This window comes from Agelaius tricolor, unplaced genomic scaffold (assembly GCF_023055355.1).
Source record: "Agelaius tricolor isolate 1412-34295 unplaced genomic scaffold, bAgeTri1.0.p SCAF_25, whole genome shotgun sequence".
NCBI lineage: Eukaryota > Metazoa > Chordata > Aves > Passeriformes > Icteridae > Agelaius > Agelaius tricolor.
In genome coordinates this window covers 9,657,501-9,675,266 of record NW_027269285.1, presented here as the reverse complement: position 1 = coordinate 9,675,266, position 17,766 = coordinate 9,657,501, and the positions used below count along the sequence as shown (strand labels likewise).

The window sequence follows — 17,766 nt, the reverse complement described above, 5'->3', positions numbered from 1 at the left end:
CCTGGCTCAAATAAATCAGAAGGCATTTACACATAATTGCTGTTTTTAAAGACAGGGATATGGGAGATATGTTTCTTTGATGAAAGATTGGGTAACTCCATTCAAGGAAACAGCAGCCCGTGTTAAAGTGACAGTGTCTCTTTTGTGGGAGATGTTCTTCCAGGGCCTGCAGGACTGGGATGCAGTTATTGTGTGTCTTGCCCTTAACCTGGGCCTGGTTTTTTTCCTTAGACAAATAATTTTCATGAAACATCTGAAAGAACAATACAGAAGTTTTTATTTTTTTTTTTTTCTTTTTTTTTTCACATGAACTGAGGTGTGGTTTAGGAACATGCAGCACGTGCTGGCTGACGCCTGGGACCATGCAGAAAATGCTTAAACAAAGCTTAACTGTGGTCCAATTTTTCTGCCAACTTTCTGACTCCTGCACAACGCACAGGATTAACAGGTGGCCCTTCTCCTGCCACTAGTCCTTTTTTCCTTTCACTGACTGTCCAAAGGTACATTTGGGTATGAAATGTCATCATTGAAAATATCCTTTCCAGAGCAGGGGACTCCTCACCTCCATCCGAGAATCAGCAACACAGGGGAGAAAACTGGAAGGATACAATTTTTTTGATTTCTTAGTCAAGTGTAGATAATGACTGTGCTACTCTGATGATATCCATTGCTAGAACAGGGGCTGTCTACAATGGAGACAAAAATATCTTGAAAGCTAATGCAAGAGAGCAGAATGGGATCCCTCAGGAAGCAGAATTACCCCAGACCTCTTTCCTTGCAGTCCAAGAAACAGGAGAAAACCAACCCTAACTTCCACCCCTATTTGTGATCTGTGATTTTTACATAATTCTGTAAATTCTGCAGCAACAAACACTGGGTGGGACTGCATGTGGGCATGATTATTTATTAAAGCAGAAAGTAGAGTGCCCTTACTTTTCTTTCTGAACTGGAGAGAACAAACCAGCCCTGATACCCAGGGATGGCAGTGGCTGTGTCCACACACTGCTGGGAGGGGCTGGGACTTGCTGCAGGGAAGGGCATCACCTGCACTTGAGCAAATCATGACATCCATCAGCAAATCATGACATCCATCAGCAAATCATGATATCCATCAGCAAATCATGACATCCATCAGCAGCTTCTGCAGGCTGTGGCACTCAGAGATTCAGTGACCTGGCTGAACAGAGCAGAAGCCCCTGCATGACCAGCCCAGGTATGGAAATGCCTGGATGGCTCAGACTGGCTGTGCTCAGAGGCTGGGACAATCAGAAGTCATCGCCCCTCCAGACCAGGTACAAATGATACAATGGGTGAAAGGGTGGCAGGATTGTGTTCACTGTGCCAAATATCTCACTGTGATCCCCAAGCTTACAAAGAAGTCACAGTCAGAGAGGAGCTGCAGTGGAACTGAGAATTGCCAGCCTAGCTGCCTGAGCAGGCAAAGGGAATCCATCCATTCACCCTCTTCTCAGCCTTGAGTTTTTAACAATGCCCTGTTGTCCAAAAGCATCCAGAGCAATCCAGTGATGTTGTCCTTTGGGAAGGGAGCCTAAGAGGGGCAGCTTCCAGTGCAGTCAAGTGAGGCCAGTACAGATCCATGTCTGTGTGGGAAGCATAGGGAGAGGTTTCCATCCCTGGCTCACAGCTTGCCTAACCAGACAGAAACCCAACTCCATGCTGAGTTTGTGACCATTTGTGGTTTGCAATTTGAGGTTGTTAGATGTCTTTGGAGCCATTTATTTTAAAGTATCTAAAAATTCCAATTTTTGGCAGTGTGGTCTCACATTGTGTTCACAAATACCTTCCCCATATGACATCACACACTGCCCTGCCAGACATTATCCCCACCAAGCTTTACAAACTCACAGAAAATGGAGATTATCTTCATGCACAAATAATCTATGGGTTTGTGCTGTGTGATTTAAAGAGAAGGATAACAAGAGATAAAATACTGTGCACTTGTTTTTGTATACAGCCATACCAAAACACTTGCACAAACCAGACAACATTAGAATGAGGTTTCTCAGACCTTCTTTTCCTCCCAGCAAGACAGGAGACTGTCTGTTCTAAATTGGCCACCAATAATCCTTTCCATATGGTGGAAAAGAGAAATGCAACCTCCAGCAGACCCTGGTGGGAGGCAGCAGCGTTACCAGTTGGGGAAGGTGACTGAACTGTGGGGATCGTGCTTTGTTTGCAGCTCTGCTGGGAGGCAGGACTGTGGGCAAGGCACTTCAGTGCTTAGAAACTGCTGCAAGATCTTCAGATTGAAAGGGCCACTGAAAATGCAAATGTGGACTGGCAGTTTTACTGCCCAGCCTGACCTGTCAGTGAAGAGAGTTCACCCTGCATCAGCTGGTCCATGGTTCGCTGGTGTCTACACCAACTGTGTGCCACAGGATGGAGCTTCAGAGGGCAAAGAAGTGCTCAGGTAAATAAACAGCTCTTCACACGGGCCAAAATTAATGAATTGAAAACAATTACTGTTGATATTTGAAGGAATGAGACTGATGCAGAATAACTACACAGAAAAAGAGCACTGTTGCTTTAAATTCCGTGCCAACATCCAGGTTGCCAGCAATTGATGCCACTAACTCATTTTTGCACTTTAATGTTAAATTTCTTATGGGACCACATCACCTAATTAGAGGAATTGATAACTGCACTGTTCCATAATGAGGCCAATACATTTCAAAGTCATTAAAGATAACCAAGGCAATAAGTCTGTGTTTAAGCGGCACTTCCTTAGATTTCACAGCCTACATGGCGCTAGCACAGGAAAAAGCAATCCCTGCCTAGTCAACTGTAAATGCTGGGTTATTGGAATCTTTAAAACAGGCAGCAAGGAGAAAATTACATGGCCAAATCTCCTTTTTCCAGTTAATGAAGAATTAAGACTCCCATTTACCATATTAGAAGGTTCATCAGAGGTCTCTCCTCTCCATAGCTTGTGTTTGACAGCAGTGTCAATTTATCTGAGTCAGAACGCAGAAGTGCATGACAGTGCGTCATTCATAACTGTCACATCTACTTATCTCCCTCATTGTCACACTGCTAACGAAATTCAGGCCATGTTTTCCCCATCATGTCCTCTTAAAGGGAGAAGAATCCCCTTACCCACAGCAGCAAACTGACCCAAGCATGGCTGTGGTAACAAATGGCCACAGAGCCCTGGAAAGGGTGGATCACAGAACCTGGGACAGCCAGGGAAGGGTAAAGCAGCATTTCCCAGAGGCAGGCTTCCAGCAGGACTGCTGCTGGCTTCAGAAGTGAGACACATTAATTCTTGGTGGTAATTACAAGAGGGATGGATTTATTTTATATTCTACCTTGTGCCTGTAAGATTTGTTCAGGTACATTTGGCATCCAAGTAAGAAAAGCAGAGTGACTTTATTGAAAGTCAATGGTTTAACTTCTGTTGGCTTCAAAAGCACAGGAAGGATTTTTAGAAATGAAACAGATGAAGAATTCCATAAAATTAACACTAACTTTAGAGCATTTGTTACCTTGGCTGAGGTAGAATGTAAGAGGTCTATCAAAACACTCACAAAAGATCTTCTGCCCTAAGAACCTGGACATGGTAAAAAAGGCCATAAAGTCTTTTTTACAAATCAAAGCATCATCCCACTAAAATAAAAATACACAACTGAAAAGGTAAATTAATATTTAAAGAAGAAACAGAAACAAACTCACCTGTGAAAACAAATAGAACAAAACAGCTCTAAAAGGAAGGGCCACGACTAAAAACTGAAAAAAACACGAGTAGAAAAAAATAACTGTTGTAAATATACACCCCTGTAGTGTAAGGCAAGACACTGTCACGTTCTGAGAAAGAAACTTCCAGAATTGTATTGTCCTCTCCCTTACAAAAAACATGCACCTGCCTTCTCATCCCAGTTGCTCACACCAACCAGCACAGGGAGAGACCCAGCAGAGCAATTCTTGTCTGTAAATTCTGTTTCCCCTAATGCATCTCTCCAGAATATTTGAGATAAAAGGTTCAGCTAAATTCAGTGTAGCTCCCTGGCCCCTTCTCACCTCCTGGCTATGGTGATGAGCTGTAAAGCACACCCCAGTGCCCTCAGCTGGGGAACTAACAGCCCTCCCAGTGCCCTGCTCTGCCGCTGTCTCAGAGCCCTCTGCAGCCCAGAGGACAAAGAGGCTCAAGAGCTTTTCTTAAAAATCAGACTGAAAAGCACAACCCCTTCCTTTTATTCAATGCCACTTTTACAGGAACGGCCCTCTCAGCTCCTGTCCCAGCAAATCCCCAAGGGAGGTGACTGTGCCCAGAGCACAGAGGGGCAGCAGGCACGGCCTGCCCATGGAATGGGGACACAGACACCAGGCTGGAGGGAAGCACTGTCCTGAGTTTAGGGGAAATATGTGCTTCTGTCTATTCTGAAAAAAAGCACTTGCTGCTATTTTCCACAATCACAGGCTCCAAAGTAAAGTGGATTCACACAGTAACATCAGTTTTTAAGAAACAAACACAGCAGGTTTCAGGTGCCAGGGAATGAAAGGGCTGGAGCAATCCTTAAAGAGACTGGTTGTGTAAATTTGAGAAGTAGTTTTTCTTCCAAGAAAACTTTTCTTTCACAATATTTCATGAGAGAGTTGGGGTTTTTCTGCACTAGAACTAACATAAGAGGAGAGAAGAAAAATGGTGCCCAATTGGATCAAATTACGGGTGAAACATGCAAGTGAATGTGCACTTTAGGTCTTCAGTTCTGAAAACTTCAAGAACTAAAATAAATTGCATGACCCCCTGGTAACTTCCACTAGAACTTCTGGGTACAAATTGTTTGCCTCAAGCTGAGTGAAATATACATTCAAATTCAGGCTCTTGAAGGAAATTATTAAGTAGAGCCATATTAGCTTTCTCTGAAGCATACTCGTTTTCTATATTGCCACTGTATAGACCAATTATGTTACCTTTCCATGCTGAGAAATGATTGTTCTGCTAACACAGTTCTGGTAAAAATCAAAAGCACTACATTTTTAACCTTGGGGGATTTTTGTTATTGCTGCTCCCTTGCTAGTTCCTTCAAATGGAAAACATCTTCCATTAATCTAAATGCAAAATTTGTTCAGCTTTCGAAAGTTACTTGAAAAATGTTAAGCACAAAGCAATAAACTTTTTATGCTCTTAAGACCACTAATGCTTTGAGCTTCATATTCATTTTGAAGAAATGAACATTTTATGGTTCACAGAGGAATAGCTACATGAATAATATCTGAGACTATAATGCATCTAGCAGAAAAAGATTAAGTTTATGTAAACTATTTAATCAGACGTGAAATTTTCTCTAGAGGATAAAAAATTCTGACCTTATTTAAGTTTATTTTAAAAAATACCAATATCACATTTCCACCAAGGGAACCCACCGATTTCCCCATTTATGCTGTATAAATATTCATAGACTCAAGGGCTAACTGGATACCACAGCCCCTAGGAGCCAAAAGTAACTTTAGGGATGTATCACATCTGCCTGGTCTTCCCATGGAAAACATTTCCCAGGAAGTGTGGCTGTAACTGCAGGGCAGGGGTGGCACACCAAGAACCCCTGATGGTGATGGGCCAGCTCATCTCAAGGGAAATTTTTCATCAGAGAAGCCCCAGCTCACACCAAAGTCTTGTTTTCATCCGTGATTTTTAACTTGTTTTCAACAGAAATGTGTTCTGTAATCATCCTTTATCTCTGCCTGGCTGCCCCCTCACAGTGCAGTGATTCTCTCCCAGGTTCAGGAAACCAGGCTCTCTGTCCCAGGAAGTGTCTGTTTAGAATTGTGTTATAATCATCTGATTTATTAGAGAAATGCAAATGTTTATATGTTTAAAATGTCCAATTAAAGTGGATTTTATGTGACCTAAAGTAATTCTAGGAAGCCAAGTGATTTGTACCCAATTATACTGTATCTGAATTTGGCCCTCATTTCTGCTGATATCCAAACTAAAGCTCTTGAACTGTTTCAAATTAAATGATGGAAAATCTTGGCATCCTAACTGCAAGCCCAGGTGCATTTATTTTTCTATTAAAACCAGAAAATTATGGCAGTTTTGTAAGCACAATATTTTCTGAATCCACTAAGGGGTTTTTGTTCTATATAACACACTAATGAAAAAGCCTCATGCAGAAGAATCCTGAAAAATCAATAGGCTGGACACAAAATAGTAATGCAGCTTAAACAACAACATGATTATGAATAACCTATCTTCAAGCCCTGTCAATTGAACGTGGTTTGAGAACAAATGATGACCAGGCTATGGGGAGTGTGATGTGATTATTTTTTTAACACATGTATGAAAGCACCTGGGTATAAACTCTCATATCTCTGTAACACAGAACACCAAGCTGGTTTGGAGGCCTCTTGATTTCAAAACAAATGTGAACTACGGAGCATTCAGCTTTTTCTTGCTCCTTTTATCCCAGCAAATTACCCACTCAAGCCAAAGATGTAAACAGGAGTTACTCTACACTGTGGCTCCTTACAGACACGCATTATTGCTGGATCCCATGGAAGTTTTCCTTTCCCTTTCCCACAGTATTCAGTTCCCACAACAAAGAGTTTGATTATAAGTTCAATATCAGCTCAAATGTTCTCTCCCACTTTGGTGGCACTTTGAACTTCTCCCACAGGGAAAAGTCTAAACCACATTTTGGATTCTCTTTTCCTTGCAGGTCCTTCCTGCCTTCTACAATGCAAGAGAGATAAAGGGTTATTTTCAGCAGGGAGACAGCTCATCTCCCTTGATGATCCCATGGCAGGTGGAACTGGCAAAACCCTGAGGTGTGGTAGGCTGACACCCAGGCCTGTTCCCTTGCAGGCACTGCAGATGAACCCTTGGTCAGCACAGGGAAGAATCAGGGCTGTCTCCAGAAATTAGCTGCATTAATTACAGGGAAGATGAAGGAAAGGCAATGGTGCTCAGAGTGCCACATCCACTAATGCAATTTTGAAGATCTTAAAAGCAGAAAGATAATGAATGTATTGGGGGGAGGTGTCGCATATTTGGGGGAGGGTATAGAAGAGAAAAACTACAGGAATATTTTTTTCTTAAGAAAGTTGCCATAAAACCCAGCAGATCATTTGGATGCCATTTGAAATACTTTTCCTTTTCCTGGCCCTACAAAAGAGCTCTGGCCATGCCACACTCTGTATGGTGATGCCTTGTGAAGGCTGACCTAGAACAGAGACTAGACAGAGTTAAAGAATAAAGCCGGGATTTATTAAGAAACCTCAATGGATCCACCTTGGGCAGCACAACCCAAAATTGCCACAAAAATGGACAACAGGTCATGAGGTCTCACACTTTTATAAGTTCTGCTCCATTTGCATATTGGAGTTCATTATCCAACTACAGCTTTAGCCCATGCAGTCCCATCCTGCTTGTTTTTCTCTCTCCAGCCCACGGTGTTTGTGCTCTTGGGCCTGAGATTTGGATCATTTGTCCTTGGTGCCCAGCTGGAGCAGGAATTGTTTTGTCTCCCTGCTCTGTACAGAGAGCTCACCATCCCCTAACATAAAGTCCATACCCACACACTGAAGCAGCACAGAATGTGAAAAACACAAAAGCTCAAACCTGAGGCATCATTGGAAGCCCAGCATGGAAGCCCAGCATGGAAACCCAGCCATTTTGCTCAGGCTCCCAACTGTACAAAATGGCTACAGCAGGCGGCATCTGCCACAGAATGATTGGTATTAGGCATAAGTCATTATTCTGACAAGGAGCTGGCACACAGGCAGGCGCTCTGGCACGAGCACCGATGAGATAAGGGTTTGGCATTGCTGCTGCTGGGATATGAATTAAGCTCAGTGTCAACACAACGCACATGGTTTCCTCTCCACGGACATGCCAAATCCTTGACACAATAATGAGTTGTGCATGATGCCAATCACTGATTGTCAGCTCAACTGCACATCTCTCTTCTGATGCCATCAAGCTGCAGTGGGATCCAAAGTTGAGAAGAAACTTTTCTGTGAGTTTTGGTGATGGTTTTGGGGGTGATGGCACAGGCACAGGGTGAAGCCTGCTCCCCCTCAGCCCTGCCAGGCCCATGGGCAGCAGGAGAGCCCACGGGGGTGGATCCACACTGAGGCACAGCTCAGAGTGACATGTGTCCAAGCATAACAAAACAAATTGCTTGAGAAAATGATTAAACCTGACAACTGCATGGTTGCATCAGAAATCCAGTGTTAAACACCCCTTTGCTTAAAGAGACTTGAGTTTTGTTTCATGTGTGTTTGTGAGAAGCCTCTTTTTCATGAAAAAAACATTCCCAGTGGTGGAGTGAAGCAAAGTCATTGGATTGGCAGCATGGGACTGAAGGATGGATCCTTCTGCAGGAAGGTGGAGCAGGCAGGAGGTGTTTTAGGTGTTTTAGTCAGCCATAGCATGCCCTGGCCCTGCAGGCCGTGGGTCTCCTCTGCCCTCCCCAAGCCCTCCTCAGCCTGCAGCAGGAACACCTCATCGTCCCACAGGGAGCACCTTCCCACAGGGAACACCTTCCCACATGGAACACCTCACCTTCCCACAGGGAACACCTTCCCACAGGGAACACCTTCCCACATGGAACACCTCACCATCCCACAGGGAACACCTTCCCACATGGAACACCTCACCATCCCACAGGGAACACCTTCCCACATGGAACACCTCACCATCCCACAGGGAACACCTCTCATTCCCACAGGGAACACCTTCCCACAGGGAACACCTTCCCACATGGAACACCTCTCATTCCCACAGGGAACACCTCTCATTCCCACAGGGAACACCTTCCCACATGGAACACCTCACCTTCCCACAGGAACACCTCACCTTCCCCCAGGGATTACCTCTCCTTCCCACAGGGAACACCTCACTTTCCCACAAGGAACATCTCTCCTTCCCACAAGGAACATCTCTCCTTCCCACATGGAACACTTTCCCACAGGGAACACCTCTCCACAGGGAACACTTCTCCTTCCCACAGGGAACACCTCACATTCTCACATGGAACACCTTCCCACAAGGAACATCTCTCCTTCCCACAAGGAACACCTTCCCACTGGGAACACCCCTCTTTCCCATGTGGAACATGTCTGTCCCCCAGGGAACCCCTCTCTTTCCCACAGGGGACACCTCCCCACATGGAACCCCTCTCCTTCCCACATGAACCCCTCTCCTTCCCACATGGCCCCCTCACATTCCCCAGGGATTACCTCTCCTTCCCACAGGAACCATTGGAGCCACTGCCCTGCCCTGCCCCTCAGGTGGCCACTGCCATGGCCACAGTGCCCAGGCTCTCCCAGCCCCTGGGGCTGTCCCTGCTGAGCCCCCAGCACAATCCCCCCTTTTCCCCCATCCCTCCTGACAGTCAGCACCTGCAGCTGAGGCTTCTCCTCCAGTCTCACCCCATGCTCAACTCAAACAGGACTCCCCTGCCTCAGGGACAGGACCCAAATGCTCATCTCCCAAGAATTTAAAGCACTGGCAATAAATTTTACCTGTAAAATCCAATTAAAATATTTTTATTTACCTCCTCCATCACCATCAAAGCCCCCAGAGGCCAGTTTTCTCCACCATGTGTGAAGTGGTGGCTGTCCTCCTGCTGGCAGCCACATCTGCCTCTGCCAACACCTCACACAGGGACCCCCAGGAGCTGCCAGGGACACACAAGGAGACAAATGCACAACTTTCTGTACCAGATCCTAAACTTTGCATCAAGGGACAGGGAAAGGCTCATGGCTGCCTCAGCACCAAGTAAACAGCACCAGTCTGGGCTGTGTGGAAAGCAAGCTGGGCTTTGCATGACTATGACACAGTGCCCCAAACTAAATGACCATGGACAGAAATGTCTCTGAATATCTGTGCCTGCTTCTGAATTTATTAAAGACAAACACATGCAAAAATCCCTCCAATAGCATTTCTTCCCTCCAAATCCCTCCAAAATAGCATTTATTAATAAAATGCCAGGAAGTGCTGCATAAAGGCCCAGACCTTGCAGTCATTTAATCTGAATAGTTTAACTCAAGAGCTTGGTCCACCTAAGTAGGGCTTCCCCTTATTTATTTTCCTGTCATTTACACAGACAGGACAGTGAAACTGTATAATTATTTTTCTATATATATAGAAAAATAATTATATTTATATATATATATATATATATATAAATATATATATAAATTATATAAATATATAAAAATTATATATATATATATATATATATATATATATATATATATATATATAAAATTATTTTATACAGTATAAACTGTATTTGGGAGTGTTCCATTGCCATAATTATTATGGCAATGGAACACTCCCAAAAATACTTTTTTGCCATCTCCTCAAAAGATGTGGGCAGATTTTAAAAAGTATTTTATCTATTCTGGAAACTTATTATTTGTATCTAGGAAGAAACACTACTCCAGATGGAAAAAACAGTATAAGGTTCAGAAATTCAGAGGCAAAGCATTTTCTGTCTTAGAAAAATCTCTGGCTTACTAGAAGCCTAAGAGAACCAAATCTTGTTATGAAAGGATTGGATGTCTTCAACAATCCGCAATAGAAAACTGAGCTTTTGATTCTTCATTAAATATTAAAACTCACCCCAAGTTCACAGTTTGGAAGGCAGAATTTTATGATAACTCTATGAGCTGTGTGACCTAAGTTAGGGAGACTCAGCCCATCCATAATGGGCTTGTGCATCACAAAAATTGCCACCAAATGCAGCAATTTCAGCCAACAGGCCTGTGCTGAGCAGAGCCTGGCCCCTCCAGGACACTGAGCAGGGCACAGCACCGAGTTTGTGCATCCATCACCACCTCTCCTGTGGACCTGTGTCCTCAGGACCACCAACAGCACCTCTGCTTAGGAGCTGACAATGGCAATTGGAGCAGGAGAACATCCCAAGAGTGTTGCTCTTGTGTCAGGGATGGCTGAGTGAAGCAATGGAGACTCCAGGGTTTCCTCAGAAGGCAATTGTGAAGTTTATTAGACATCATGTTCTTTTATGGACTGTTCTGAGAAAGCAGGACCTGACTGATCCTCAATCAACACCCTTCACATCATTGGCTAATTGGAAACAACGTCCTTCTTGTAAATATCTTACAAATAAACAAGTTGAAAACACCAGCTGCAAAGATTAAGGATTATTTTAATTCTTTCTCTGAGCTTTCTCAAAACGCCCCAGAACAATGCCTGGAAAAGTTGATCTGACTTTCTCTCTGACCAGCCTGTCAGCATCCACACAAGAGGATAACAATAATGAATAACTTTTCCATGATGACACTTGCAGCTGCCCAGTTCAGCATTCCCTGCCCAGTGCTGCCCCTCCTCACCCTCGTGGTCATCGTTGCTCAGGGACCTCTGTTGCTCAGTGTCAGCCCTGCCCAGCAGCCCTGCAGTGCCACCAGTCTGGGGCAGCCCTGGCAGGGATAACCTGTGCTGAGAGGGCATTGCAATCTCATCCCAAACAGCAGAGAAATCACAGCCCAGCCCAGAACTGCCTGGTATTGAACTGGCAGAGCAGCCTGCTGAACAAACCCAGCCCAAGTGGGGAGACCAGCACCACGAGTCACAGCTACAAACCAGCAGCCATCCAAATGCCTCCCTGTTACGTGGGATTTGGCAGAAGGCTGGGGTTTCATTTTGCTCTCTAAATCTCAATTAAAAGTATGCAGTAACAAGGAAATTATTTAGGGGAAAACGAGTGAGTACAAGGTAAACGAATTTCAAGAACTCCAAATGGGATAAACCATGGAGATTATAAAAAGACTACACTTGACCTGTCAACATGAGAAAGTCCCAGAGTTTTTATTAAAAAGGGGCACTGGGAAAGACAACCTGCTGTTTAGGGAAGCTGTACATTTAATTTTAGTGCCTATAATGGCATAGCCCATGACTATAAGGTATTATTTAAGACCTATCATGCAATTTCCTTGGAGGATTCTTCTCTGCATTTTCACAGTATGCCCCAGTTTGCTAGTCTCTTTACAATTTAACTACTGTTTACTGATTATTATTGAGTATGGGGCAAAATTCACCCTCTCTGGATCCATAAATATAAGCTTCAGACATAGAGAAGCAAAATATTTCAACTGCTGCCTGCCACCATATGATTCCATGAAAATACACTTTAAGAAAATGGAAACAAAACAAACCAACTAAACAGAGCCATGGTTTATTAACATAACATACTGCAAATCTAATTAAAAGTCAAATAGGCAATACCCTCATCAAAATCCAAATGTTCTTTACAGAAACATCAAGGAAGAAGGGGCATACAGGGGACGCTACCACAAAGGTAATCAGAATTCATCTTCTGGGACTCGTACCCTATTACTTGAAGCTCATTATCAGTACTCCATACAGGAAAGCAACACCCAGAGACCACATCATTAACTTCCTACACATGCATTACCCCACAGCTCAAAAAACTGCAGGAAAAAGCCCCACCAATAGACATGAAAAATGTGAGGGTTTTGTTCTGTGTGATACAAACCTGCCAACATTTGAAATACAATGCGACAAAAATCATCTAAACCTTGTAAAAATGAAACTGGCCCTTTCTAATTATGATTGCATAATTATGAGCGTAGCCTAGCTGTTACACCATCTAACACCTCCATTTGTCTTTGTCAATACTTCTTTAATAATACAACTATGGTTGCTTCCTTTTTCTCTTTTGGATTTGGATTCTTTGTCTGCTGATCAATGCCTGTAAACTGGCAAAACACAATTCATTAAGTGACTAAACATAACTGACTACTCTGAAATGCATCATCTAATTAGTTGAAGGAGAACACTATCTCTTCTCTATGTTAACTGTCCAAAAGGAAGGCAGGAAACCTCAGGCCTAGAGGGAGAAGAGACATGAAAATAGCGCTGGTCACCTTGAGCTTCGTGTGCTGTACAGGACAGAAATGTTCTCAGTCAAAAGACACTGAAGAACACAGCTACCAAAATATTCAAGGAAATATGCAACACACCCCACATCAAAATATGGTTACACAAACAGAAGCTTTACACAATTGTCAAAACCTAATTTCCACCAACAAAGAATAAATCATCAATGGTACAACCAGTAAATGGTGAGGAGCAAAGGGCTGCTGACACACAGAGGGAAGCTGCAGGGTGGGGGTGAAGGAAGGAGCCCATGCTACAACAGTGCTGTGCTCCATTCCTCCAGGAATCCACCTGATGGTATTTAATGACCTGTAAAGTCTGTGTTCCCATTTATCAGGTTTCACTGTCAGAGGTAACAGTGACAGTGACTAATGCACAATGTCCAAGTGCCTCTGTGCTGCTCTCTGTTCTCTCAGCAGAAGCAAGAACTATGGTACAGGGTGGTGTGAGAGCAAACATCCTGCTGACCAGTAAGGACAAGAATTTGCAATACAGAAGTCAAGAGAACTGGATTTGGGAATAGGAATTGCGAGCACTAGACCTCTCCTAGGACTCACCTGAATAATTTGAATTTTCTTTTTGATTGACTGTTAACTGGGAAGAAGGACCAGCATTCTGCCATTGTTTACTGGCACCGTGAGAAACGAGTGAAGAGTTGGGGACAGGATGTGGCTGATGGCAAGATGAGTTCCCCATAGTGACACATTCCAGGTTTCAACATTCCCTTCCATCCCAGTGACCAGGCAGTGTCATGGCCTCAGCCACCACTCCCCAGCCCCAGCTGTGCCATGTGCTGGAGCCTTTCCCTACCCCACACAGTGCTGCTGTTATCCTGTGGGAAATAGGAACTGGCAGGACTTTGTGTACTACCACTGTGGGTACCTCAACAGCCAAACCCCAGTTTGGCTAAGAACAATTTCACAGCACCTTTGTCTATGTGCCAGCCCTGCCCCTCTCATGAATTCTTTGAGTATCAGGCTGTGTTTGAGTTGCCAGACTGGTCTTTCAAATGAAACTCCCAAGGTATTGGCACATGCCTCAAGAGAGGATCATTGACCTAATAGCTACAGCTTTGAAATATTATCTGTGGCTAACTTCCACTGAGGGAAGATCCCCCTGCATTGTGAAAGTCACAGAAACCTGATTAAGCTTGAATCTGCTAATGGCTGATTAGAGGATCACACTGCAGTGGGTACAAGGCACAATCCAAGCAGCACAGATCAACCTCAGCTCAGTGGCACAGGAAAGTGCTGCCTCCCTGAAGTCAGTGACCCTACCCCCCAGAACAGCAGCAAAAGGGAAAGTCAGGTAAAGACACTGAATTTAAGAAGTTTTGTACTCTTTAAGGGGGTTTCCACCCCACCAAGGGAGCTGCAAACCCTTGTAGTTCATCTTTAGGTAAGATACCAACATGTAATACTATATAAACCCCATTTCCACCTCTGTTACACAGCATCAAAAATCCTCTGAAGGTTTTAGCCGTAAATCAGGGGGCTCACACTTCTGAGAGATTGAAGACAACAGTAGAGCTAAACTTTGGTAGAAGCCTAAGGCATCAAACCTGAGCCTGGGTGTTAGAGGCAGACAGGAATAGCTGGGGCTGTGGGACCACAGCCAAGGGGAAGCCTTGAGGCCCCAGGCAACACTTCTACTCCAGTCACCTCAATTTACTTGCAAGCCAGTCCACGAGCAAACAAAACAGGAGTATTTTACCATCAGTGGCAAGCTGAACTAAAAAATACATCAAGGAAGGAACAAAGCACATATCCAATGGTTTGCTCAGGGATATGCTCCTTTTTACTCTACAGGTGAGGTCTAAGACTTTCAAAGGAAAATAATAATTTGGGATTTCACTTTTTGCTCAGGAACTGAGCAGTGGTCAGTGAGTGGTGAACTACTGCACTGTCCATCACTTGTATTATATATTCTAATTTTATTAGCATCATTATTATTTTCTTCCTTTACTGTCCTATTAAACATGCTTTATCTCAACCCCTGAGTTTTCTCAGTTTTTCCCCTTCCCCATCTCTCTGGCAGTGAGGGAGCAGCTGTGTGGGGCTGGGTTGCACCTGGGGTTAAACCACAACAAGAGAGAAAAATCAGACTTGTAAAATTATCTGTGAAATACTCATGAGGAGCTTCATTTTACCAAAGGTTGAAGGCTGAGCCTGATCAAATCTCCCTTTCCAATAGAAAAAGTATGTCAAAAATTATTGACCATCTTTCCTCAATACTCTGGTGCACATCTATGATGTTTTGCACGTGACAACTGCACTCAATGCCCTGGAGCCTTACCCCTCGTTCCTCCCCAGGCCATGGGTTCAGCTGTGCTGATTATTACTGACAGTCACAGATACCTGTCACTGACCTGCTGGAGCCAAGGGAAGAGGTGCCAGAAGGGGAAGCAGAGCCCTGTATCATTTTCTCTCCTTGCCTGTTTTGCACTCCCTCCCCGCCCCCAACTTCTTCCCAAAGAGTTGCACTTTTGTACTTCGGGGCCTCTTATTTTAATTTATGCAACAGCTTAAAACATTTTGTTAGGGCTGAGTGAGACCATCTGTGCAAAAAATAAAAGATGCCTAAGGGTAAAATAGGCAAGAGCAGTAATGCTGAATCTGTGGAAGGCAATTGACTGCCTATGGATTTTGTATCTACTGCTGTGACCTTTCCAATGATGGCTTTCAGTCAAGGGTAATTTCCATACAACGTCTGCTCCAGAAAGAAAAATTAATCCAGAACAGCATTAGTGCTTTCCAGAAAACTGGACAGCTGCAATTGCCTGTCACTTCTCAAAGCCTATGTACCATTTAGCATGACATTTGCATAACATTATAGAAAATCTCCTTCATTATGTCCTACAAGAAGATGTGCCAACATTTGTTTTCCTGAGGTGAGCAGGGACTCAAGTTGATTCCGAAACATAAACTTTTTGTCAAGGATGGCAATGTTGCTCTTTAAAATGATGGATCACTTCCTACAACTCTTAAATTACCATTACAAAGCCCTGACCCTGTGTGCATTAAGTATTCCCTAAAGATGCTGAAGAATATTTTACGAGTTGTTTCATTTTGCTGTCTTCTTTCTGATTACCTTTGGGGCTTATTAAGAAAGTTGTTTTGTTTTTTTTTTTTAATAACTTAGAGAGGTCCAGGACTAAGAGGGAAAAAAAGAACCTAAATTGGGGTTGAAATATATTTAAGTTCAAAGATGAAAGAGTTTTATTTACAGAAAACAGTTTCAAGGAAAGCAGTGAGCACTTTTATCTAGGGAACCTCCTCCCTTCTTTGGAGCAATTATGTGCCAGTAAAGCACACAGATGGGAAGTTTTGTCTCAGTGTCAACCTTATATTCTGGAAAAGAAAAATCAGCTTCAAGATGACAGGTGACAATGGGCCAAGTTCATCAGTGGTGTAGGCTGGCTCGAGGCACGAGGGTGCATTGGAACATTTTCAAGAAGGAACGCTTGAGGCCAGGAAAAGCACGTACCTGGAATCACTCTCAGAAACCTTCAGAAAAGGCATTGATGGAAAACCTGTTTGCAATGTAGCAGGGGTCAGCTCTGCTTGCAGACAAAGAACGAGCTACATATCCTTGGGTAGCAAAAAAGAACCAGATTCCTTCATAGGTTTTTTAATAATACACCAGTCCAGAGAAGCCAGAATCCTGTTTGCAGACCTGTGCTCTTCCCTAGCCCACAGAAACATGAGAATCAAGAAGTATCCAGGACTAGGAGGCAGAAAGAACCCAGCTGAGGCTGGAATGCATTCCTAGGATCCTGCATTACAAAATGGCTCACAACAGGAGCAGCACCACCATCACCCCATGCCAGCAGTCCATGTGTGCACAGTGGCACAAAGGGACAAGTGCTGGTGCTGTCATTCAGCCCCCTCCCCTCCCAACAATTTGTAATTTAATGAGAGGTGCAAATCAATTGGTAACTTGGCAGTTCATGTTCACTTTTTATTAATTCCCGCATGACTCCTCCCTTCACAATACCCTGGAGTCTCACGTGCCATCGTTATGAAATGTGGGGAGCACCAGAAGGAAGAGAAAAAAGGCAATTTTTTAACAACTGCATGGTCTGCTTCTGCACAAGAACAAAAGACCAAGGTAATTTGCAATGGTTAAAGCAACTAATGGCTTGCAGGCTGGATTGCTCAGGCGGCTGGTAATGGCCCCAGCACTCAGTGGTCTGTGTCTGACCAAGGTCAGTGGTTACTCCTATGTGACAGCTACTCTCCAAATTACAATTTCAGATTTTTTACAGGGCAAGTGTTCATATGTCTGTAACTGCAAACAGAGCTTCCAACAAACAGGCAGCTGGAGTGGCCAAAATGCTGGGAAAGCCTGGTGTCCCAAAGCAATTCCATGCAGTGCCAAGGCTGGTGGAACAGAACCTGTAGCTCCATGCCCAATCCATCACATTTTCCCACTGCTCTGAGCACAGGGAGACAGCACCTTCAGGATGAGCTTTCAGAGAGCAAACCAAGACCCTGCTGGACACCACCAAACTCCATTTGCAGAGTTCAGACTCTTAATGTGAGAAGAAATCTTGACTCTGAAAAAGCCTTATGCATCTATTTTCCTTATTTTCCTGGTTACCTCTATCTCCCTGGCAACATATGTTTTAATGAACTAGAGCTTTGCCATTACAAACAGGTTCTTAATTAGGAGCTTATAATAATATATAAACTGACAGCTGTGGCACTACACTAGCTGACCAAATTCGAACAATTAGAGCGAACAGAAGCCTCACCTGAAAAGCCAGCCAAACAAAGAGCAAAAACCCAAACCACCAGATTTTGAGCATGAATTTCTGCAGCCTACACCAGCACATTCCACATCTCAGCTGGCCAGCATGGGAAATGAGCTCC

General features: G+C 43.9%; 1 protein-coding gene across 7 annotated transcripts in view; it reads right to left on the bottom strand.

The window, feature by feature from the left end:
- Positions 1–17,766, bottom strand: part of AUTS2 (activator of transcription and developmental regulator AUTS2) — an 805,512-nt gene that overhangs the window by 336,994 nt on the left and 450,752 nt on the right. The gene's annotated exons all lie outside the window — the stretch shown is intronic.